This window comes from Anomalospiza imberbis, chromosome 4, assembly GCF_031753505.1.
Source record: "Anomalospiza imberbis isolate Cuckoo-Finch-1a 21T00152 chromosome 4, ASM3175350v1, whole genome shotgun sequence".
NCBI lineage: Eukaryota > Metazoa > Chordata > Aves > Passeriformes > Viduidae > Anomalospiza > Anomalospiza imberbis.
The window spans coordinates 61,159,502-61,169,033 of record NC_089684.1 but is presented as its reverse complement, the minus strand read 5'-3'; the positions used below and the strand labels follow the sequence as shown (position 1 = coordinate 61,169,033).

At 38.9% G+C, this 9,532-nt stretch overlaps 1 protein-coding gene across 1 annotated transcript in view; it reads right to left on the bottom strand.

Annotated features, from left to right (window-relative positions):
• Positions 1-9,532, bottom strand: part of RBPJ (recombination signal binding protein for immunoglobulin kappa J region) — a 141,082-nt gene that overhangs the window by 97,627 nt on the left and 33,923 nt on the right. The window lies entirely within an intron of this gene.

Here is a 9,532-nt window from a genome sequence, read left to right as displayed (position 1 = left end):
AGAATCAAGGCTTTTATGCCACAACTTTGATGACACAAATGTAGAAAAATAAATTGTCAGCATAACATTTAAGAAAACTGAACTCTACAACAAGCCCAACTCATAAACAAAATTTAGACTCACTTTTTTTTTTCGGAATCCTTTTTAATTTATTTTTCTGCAGTAATACCTGCAGAATACTTGGGTTTCATATGCATAATTTAGCATGGAAAAAAAATGTGAAGAACTGAGCTGTAGGTAACGCTTGGGGCAGAGACAGCAAAATGAGATCTTATTGTTGTTGAACTGGCAATATGGCCTGTCCACTTCTAAGAGTAGAAAATGCACCCTCAAGTATGCTGTGACATGCTTTAATCAGCATAAAATGGAACTGCCACTGAAAACATGCATCTCACACTTGATGCACTGTATCCTTCTCTTTCCCACCTTCTCTTTTCCATATGACCCCTTCCCACACAACGAACAGAACAGCTTTAGCTCTTCTTCTCCCTTGATCTTTTTCATCACATGCAATAGGAAAAATGGATGGATCAGAACTGGGAATGAGTAAGCTGCTGGAGATGGACAGAACAATATCTTATATTGCAATGGTGATGTCATTTAAAGCGGAATTACAGCACTTGCTGCTACTTGGGAATTTCTCCAGGTAAGGTCACCAGGAGCCATGAATTTCGCGATAACTTTTGGCTTATGGGGAGATCTGTTTTTATGACAATTGCCTCTCTGTGTTTTCACTACAACAAAAAGGAAGCATATTTGGACCATCCTGAGAACACCCATCTTCCTGAAATGGAGCAGATGGCCTTGAACTCTTTAATAGATGTGTGGCATACCCCAGGCTGGGCTGTATTATATCAAAGGTAACCTCTGGCACACACACTGCAGAATGGGATGTGCAGCACAACACTGGATTTCACTGTCCTGTCAGAATTAAGACAATCCACATGCCTATTATTTCTTCAGCTATTGGGAGTGGGATTTACATGCTTAAATTTCTCAGATAAAAAAAATAGACTATTTTATTGGCTAAACAGTATTGTTCCTCTAAAAAAACACACAACATAAGACATAAATGCAGATGAACTGTTAAGTAATTTGCAATAGTTTGAAATACTTATATTCATACCATGCTTGTAGGTTTTTTTTCACTGGAATATATTTTGCCCTTGCTAACAAAGATGCTATTCCATTTAAGTCAATTGGGGCTTCTCTGGTGTGTCCTAGAACAGAACTGGAGCCAAGATATGTATCTTACTCAGTTCATTAGACTCTCCAAAACCGTAGATTAAATAAGCAAATATGTCACTAAATCTGTTCAGCATTAAAATGATACAAAATGTATTTTTCCTCTTCCAACTAAATAGTTTTCTGCAAATTTGAACCAGATGGAAACACAGTGAGTTATCTGAGATGAGCTCATCTGGACTTCTGAGTGGAATGTCCGACATTTGGTCACACATCTTGAGATGTTAGTTAGGGTCTGAATGGGGAAATTTTGATCATCCTGTGTTTACTCTTGTGGATAGGCTCATTAGCTTCAATGGGCAACAAGATAAACATATGACACATGCACAGGCAGAGTAAGACCACGCAGGACATAGTTCTCTATAAAATCTCTCAAATGTGGCTTGCATTCCAAAGAAAATTGTCCCTGAAAAGTCCAGAAAACACAATAAATAAAAGCTCAGCATCAAAATCAGCTAAGAAATATGGTGCAGTTCTTATTTTTCTGTCTTCTATTAAACCTGCTTTCACTATGTTTGTCTGGAGGATTAATATTTCAGGGGGCACACTGACTTGTAAGTCTTCTATGGAACCAGGAATACTGTTGCCATTTGACTAATTTAAAAAAGCAGGAATCTACATTATTTCTTGTAATAGTAATTAAAAAAACCCCCAAAACCTACAAGGGAGTTTATAAATGTATAGCAGCAGATATTACATCCCCTTGCTTTCAGGATTAAAACCAAACATTTCCAATGAGAACTCTGAATTCCCCACATGGCAAGGCTACCAGGAAACTCCACATGTTTCAGCTGTAGAGTCACTTTCTGTTGTTGAGTACACCAAGTGCTGCAGTCAAACAGCTCCTGTGTTGAAGTACCTGTCCTTTATTAGCCCAATCAGGCTAATCTTGCCTCACTGAACTCAGGGGAGTTCTGCTGTTGCCTGCACTGAGGCAGGAATTTTACCTTCAGTCAAGAGCCTGAATATTAAATGCATTGAGCTCCCACATCCTCAGCCAAGAACATGATACCCAAAAGTACCTCCTCTATATTATTATGCACAGTCAATTTTTAGGCAGTGTGTGATGGCCGCTTCAGGCTAATTTACCAGGCTTCCTGGTAAGATGAATTAGCATAGATGGAATTCATCTCTGTGAGAATTAAGCTGCTTCTAATAGTTAGACTGAACAGGTTTGGTTTTTTACACTGCATTCTACTGGGGCCAGCATACTTTTAATGTGCAACTCTCCTGACTCCCATAAGCAAGTTGAAAGAGTCTGTTTTGTGGCAATGAAGAAAATCTGTATACCTGAGAGAGATTTAGCAGCAATCTGCCTGGAAGTTTTTTCAAACTCTACTATAGACTTTTGGGTTTATTTTTTATTTTTTAAACACTTTGTATCATAGTCCTAATCAGAATGGCCTGAATTTATTCTTCCTATGACTCCACTGCAGTTCAACAATTATTTTGTATTTATTCTTTCCCTCTTTTGGAAGGAAGATAGTAAAAAGATCTGCATTTAAACAAACTTCAGGCTCTTAAGAATTCTGAGTTTTTATGGTCTGGGATTTTTTAAAAATCAAAATCAGATACACAAAATCTGATTTGTATTGGCTAAATTCCAATGTATTTTTCTTGCCTGATGTTTCCCTCTGGCTAGCCCTGCATCTTCAGCTGTGTGTAGCCAAGAGGAATCACCAGCCATGGGGATATTAGATAAATTTAACTGAATAAATCTGGGCCCTGGTGCCTTCATTTTGTGACTTTCTTTTTTGATATCCCCAAAAAGTTTGACAGAGACTTAAATGTTTGTGAGCCAAGATTTAGATTATTACTTGAACAGCAAAAGATGAAACAAACTATTCTGAAATATAAACAAATTTGCACATGAAATCAAAGCTGAATTTATCCAGCAGAAATGTCCTGGTAGGATTTTATGGACACCAGGAAGAATGAAAAATAGGAGGACGAAAAAAAATAAAATCATACTTACTGGAGCTGTGGACATTCTCAGGATAATTAGTTACATATGTTTTGGTTGTGCCCTAGGGTAAAATAAGTTCTGGGATGAGGTAATAAATAAATTAAATGTGGTTTTGGAAATAGTTATCCCTCACTACCCAAAATGTCCACTGCTAAAAGAATTTGTAGGCAGCCAACTTTGGAAATCTGAAAGGACCACAGACGCAATTTTTATAAGGGCAACAATACTGTAAAGAAGACACCACAAAACCTGAAGTCAGCACAGTTTTGAATGCTGCTGATTGATGCGCTGAGCTAATCTAATTGATAGATTTTGGAAATATTTGTTTGAATAAGCTAGGTAATTTAGAAATGAGCTATATAATGTAGCCCCACTTAAAGTCATCAATTATTCTAGCAGCAGCTGAAATACTAGCTACATGTTTTGATCACGTGTATGAATTTTATAAACACTGAATTGCTTTCTCCAGTCACCAACCTTCCTTTTTGTCCTCCATTTTTTAGAGTGGAAAATGTAAATACAGCTTAGTATCCCTTATCATGTCATATGTTCATTTACTACTGTTATTCAGTCTTGCTTGCAGTACTTTGAGAGCAAACTTTTTTTAACTGTGTCCTGCCCCTGTGATGAAACAGGGAACCTGCTTGACTCAGCCTACCTGAGAAGACATATTTTAAGTCCTTGACTAATCACGAGGCTTTTACTTAGGGCTAATATCCATTTTCAGTGGAAAAGACAGATTTCAAGGACTTGACAACATGCTGTAGTTTTATTTGGTCTTGTAGAGGCAAGAAACAAGTAAATTCCTAGAGTCTCCTGCGGTTTTGGTAAACTGCAGAATTTCCTTCTCACAACATGTATGATTTGCCTCACAACTTTTTCATCAACTTTCCAGAGAACTTCATAGAACTCTCACTATTTAAAATGTATTCTTTTGTTGGACAAAAAATAATAATACTTAGTCTACAGTATCAAACTCATTTCTACATATCTTTGCTTCAGTTATCCATTTTAGCCCTACTCATTCCTCCTCCATTAGGTGCAGGATGATTCTAGGGTGGCAGCTCCAAAGTAAGGACTCTCCCAGTGGAAAATAAGAATCAGCAAGTCCTGGATATGGTGTTTCCTTGCAATGCCTATTTAGCATTTTATTAAACAAATGGACAAATCAAGGCCCATCAGTTTACCACTCCTGCTCCTTTGTGCCAGATTAAGCCTCAACCAGTTTACCTCAGCCCAGGTAATGAAAAATACAAATTACTGCAACATACAAAGGATTTTAGTCAGGGACTAGACTTGGGTCTCTTTCTTCTTAGTCAAGAGGTCACTAGACTTTGGATTCTTCCATCAGTAAATTTTAAGAACTTTGCAAAAATATAAGAAGAAAAGTTAACTTCCAGTTCTGTCTTTGCTGTTCTGCTTTTTCCACTTAGAATGCAGGTGTAGTTTTTCTGAGGTGCACAGTATCCCCATCAGGCATCCCCTCCTGAGGCAGTGCCAGAGCAACTGAAACATAGCAGAGAAAACTGATGGCAAGGTCCTAAAACTTAATTGATCTTGGGTTGAGGCATGTAAATAAAAAGACAAGTAGAAAACTGACCGCAAAACCCAATTAAAATGTTTTGAGGGAGCTTTAGAAGGAACTGCCACCTAGAGAACTCAATATGCTTGAACATTGTGGTCTTCCAGCTGCCACAAAAAGGGTCTGTCAGGGGACCCACATAAATATCAAAGTAGCCTGTGTCATTATAGAAGCATTTTCATATAATATCAAAGATACATGCAAAATCTAAAAAAGCTGTGTGAACAACTGTATTTTCTCAACAGAATTTAGCAACACAGTCTGTCTAAAGCCATTGAAAATTATCTTTTAAAAGCAATATTTTTCTGTTCTATCAGCATATTTCTGAAACACATTCAAGGGTGTTAGAGAAATATGAGGTATTGTGGGTAGAGGTAATCTGGACTCTGTGCACCAGTGGGTGTTCACAAACACATGTTAACCACAGTTGGGGACTGGAATTAAGTTAGTTAAGCAATTTTCTACAGGATTGCATTTTACAATGGTAGGAAGGAAATAATGTTAATCACATAAGTAGAACAAGTATCATTCATTCACTTCTTTCCATAATGAAGTGTCAGTGTTCATAGACCTTGTTGTGAAATCCTGTGTTCTGAGCAGCAGCAATTTTTGTAACAACTGGTAGAACTTAAGGATCAGGATTAATAGATAAATCAGGCTTCATAGATACTAGATATAGGGGTATGCATTGTATCATTAATAGTATATTAAAAGTTAATAATCATCTTGATCTTATACAATAAAAAATGTAGGGCTGTAGCACAACTCATACTGATTTTTTTTTGCAAGCTGAGAGCAGCTGCTGTATTTGCACCACCAGACTGCCATTCAAGAGATGTAGGGATAGCCACATGTTTCCTGTGTGACTTCTCATAAATTGCTTAATCTCTGTTTCTTAACTCTTCATCCATGAAACAAAATTTTTCCCTTGTAGCACAGGAATGTCTATTAAAACACATGTATTAATGAGCAGGTACAGTGGCAATAAAAACTGTAAAATGGCCATTAGGAAAATGTCAGATTTAAAGCTCTCTGTATTAGTTCTTGTAATTTATTCCTAACTTCAGGTCCCTCCACATTTTCTGCAGACCTCTGCTAATACCCCACAGGTAAACTTATTCATTTTCTGCTTAATTCCCAAGAGAACATTATAGAAACACTGTGTTTTTCTAGATAGTCTTTTATCAGAATAATTTTTTACTATTTCTTTAAACATGCTGTGGATACAAATGAAATGAAAAAATATATCAAAGTACAGTATCATCAAGGACTATTTATCTAAGAAATGAAGTATCATAAGGAAATAATCCCACAAAGCTTTGTATCCTTCAACAACCTTTGACAGTGATAAATGTATTGCTGAAAATTTGATGTGTCCAATGTGAAATTCAGATATGTTAGAGATTAAATTGTCGGTCACTTAATAGGTAGGAAACCTGTAAATGGATTATAGCAATGCCTACTTTAGGACCTTCCATTAAAAATGCTCTGATTAAGTCTTGAGTGTATTGGAGCAACACTTTTCATGATAGATAAGGAAAATGGAGAGGCGAAGAATGAGGAATGATGTTAAGATTGCACAATTGCTCCACGTGGAGCAAATCTGCCCTAGCACTGAGGAACTATTTGAGGAAGCTAGGAAATGGAGAAGGGTGTGGCTGGTGAAACCCTGTCTCTCAGAGCCATAACCACATGTTTAAAATAGCAATGGAAAAATACACTCCAGCCCATCTTTGTTGATTTTGAATGCAGTAAACTTTCTACACAAGTCCTTTAAAACAAGCGTGCTCGCACAAAGACTAGGAGCCATCAGTGGCATAAATCATGTCCTTAATTTCCACTCCTCTCAGTTCTAGGTAAGAGGGAGCTTCCAAAGGCAAGACTCCATGTAGTTATTGTCTAGCTGAAGTATCCCTGATGCACAGTGACAGAAAATATTTATTGTTAATTCCACAGAAAACAAAAGAACAGAGAACAGGGAAAACCATTATTTACAATAAAAAGGTATGTGTGGGCTTATGTGTCATGAGTATTAATAGGTCAAAGTCAGGAGTAATATAGTGTTCTGGCACAATAAGTTTCTCCTTAACAAAATATTTCATTTAGGCAGGGCAAGAGATTTTTCAATGATAAAGAAATAACAAAGAAAGCCATGCAGCTAAAGGCAGTAACTTTACTAAAGGTCTCTTTCTAACCAGTTATTTAAAGAGAGAGGAAGTAGACATGGAACTATCCCAATCACAGCTACCATATGATTTTGATAAAATGCTTCAGGAGACAGTAAAATGACAGAATGAATACAAAAGAGATACTCATTTGTAATCTATCTCAAATGAAATCTGAAGGCTTTTATGTCACTTCATGCCAGCCCCTATTTCAAAATGGTTCAGAAGGCCCTTTCCAGAGGATGGCAGTCCCACATGTAGGATGCTGAGTCAGTTCTGAGTAGCCATGCAAGAAACTTCTTTTCTACTTATGTAGCAGCTTCTTTTTTTTAAATTTTGATTTCAACTGAGATGTGATACCAAGGCTCATACCCTGGCATGACACTGGGATTTCAGATTTTCATTGTAGGAGTCAGTGCAGTTGTTTGATCAGTTACTAAGACAAATGGAGTCCTGAATGAACAGGTACAAACAGGTACAGCATGTCAAACAACAAAAGATATTGTCATGCTTCGTCTCAGTGTTGCAGATTCTTCTGTATAAAATACAGACTTTATGTATTTGTCAAGGTCACACGATCACAGAATGTTTGAGGTTGGAAAGAATCTCCAGAGGTCATCTGGTCCAACCCACCTGCTCAAGGCTGGGCCAGTTGTCCAGGACCATGTCCAGATGGCATTTAAGTACCTCCAAGGATCAAGACTCCACAACCTCAGGGCAGACTGTACCAGTCAAACAGTATTTCCTGACATTCAGAGGGTTTGTGCCAGCTGTCTCTAGTCCTGCCAGTAGGCAGCATTGAAAAGAGCCTGGCGTCATACTCTTAGCACCCTGCCATCATGTATTTTTATACACCTATGAGAACCCTATGTGCCTTGTCTTCAGGCTGAACAGTCCCAGCTCTCTTAGCTTTTCCTCATAGGATACATGATCCAGTCCCTACATTAAATCTGGACTCTCTCCACTAGCAGTTTTACAATAAGCCTCCTCATAATTGGTCAAGCTGAGGAAGAACTGTGTGTCTTTCTTGCTTTCTGAGAAAGATGCATTGGCCAACATCAATATTGTCTAAGAAAGAGTCACAATTTTGTTCACATAACATATGGTACTCTCTCAGTCTCCTGCCTTCCAGATTTGTGCATTCTGGGATCATTTGAAGAGGAAAACTGAGCATCCTGGGTACAGAAGAAAAAGAGAGGTGGAGTCTTCTAGCACTGTTAAATTCCATACCACCCATGTCATGGCGTGGGCAGCGCAGTTTCAGCAGAAAATGCTGAGCTGCTGGAGGTGGGAAGTGGACTCAGTTTTACTTCAGTGGTGGGGAAAGATGGACTGGTCCCTTGAACACACAGAAGCTGTAACTGCTGCTGAAGCCATGGAGGGGTGACTGCTGCTGCCCTGGGGAAGTCAGCAGAGCCACTATTTCCCAGCAGCACGACTCCTGTCCAGACTAAACAGCTTCCTAAGTACTACCCAGTTTTTTCAAACAAATTGTTCTTATCGTAACTCAGAATCTCTGCTTTTAGTGTCCTTCTCACCAGGAGAGAGTGGGGAGAAGAGACCATCTTAAGTGGGGTTTAATTTTCCACTGGGTTTTTTAAACTAGCACACTGAGATAATTTCAGAGCTGAATGGACTTCATTGTAATCAAATAAGATTTTTTGAACTTTCAAATATTTTGGGAAACTTAATTTGGCTGATTGACCTTGCTTTCACCTGAAGGACAGGTATCCTGTGCAGTAGCAGGGATAGATCCCAGTTTTGCTTTCCTGTGCAGGGTTGAGATATCTGCCTATGGCACCACGCCAGGCACATGCAGAGAGGCACCTTCCCATCCTGTCCTTCCCACTGACAGCACAAACCCCTGCAGTTCTGCAGCTCACTTCACAGGGTTCACAGGCACCATAACTGCAGCTGTTTGAGATCTGCTGTGCTGTCAGATATCCACTCCCTTTGGCCTCTGGAGAAAGGTTAGCAGGTCAGATCCAGCCTCTTCCTCTGCCTGTCCTGGGCCATATGTCTACAATACAGGGGATAGTGCAGCATGGTCCAGGGAAGAGTTGAGCTAGTGGGGCCAGGTCTGGGCAGTTACTACTTCGGATCCCAAAAGCAGTTCTGCATTTGCATGCTGTTGGGATGAAAATGTTAATGCAGCTTTCAGTTGAAGATGTGAAAGACTGCAGTAAGTTCCTTGAAAAAATGTAAAATCTCCTTCACATGAGGTCTGTAATGATTAGTTAAAAATTACCTGTCAGGAATGTGTATAGGTACCTGATTCTGCATCAGTGCTGGGCAGTTTGAGGTCCAAGTTGCTTCCACACAGCCAATTCTACAATACCTAGGTAAGAGCTTCCTTTCTCCACAGGAAATCAGTTCTTAGGTTGAAATACTCCTGATACATCTTCCTTATTGCACATACAAAGGCCAGTTGAATGTGAATAAAACCACTTCCAGTACTAGTGCTTCTACTTACTTCTGACTTCCCAGTGAGTAGCATCATGTCCCCAGGCTCACGGAATCCCAGCCCACTAACCCCACCTCACTGAGATTTCTTGAGCCTACACTCTCTTTCTT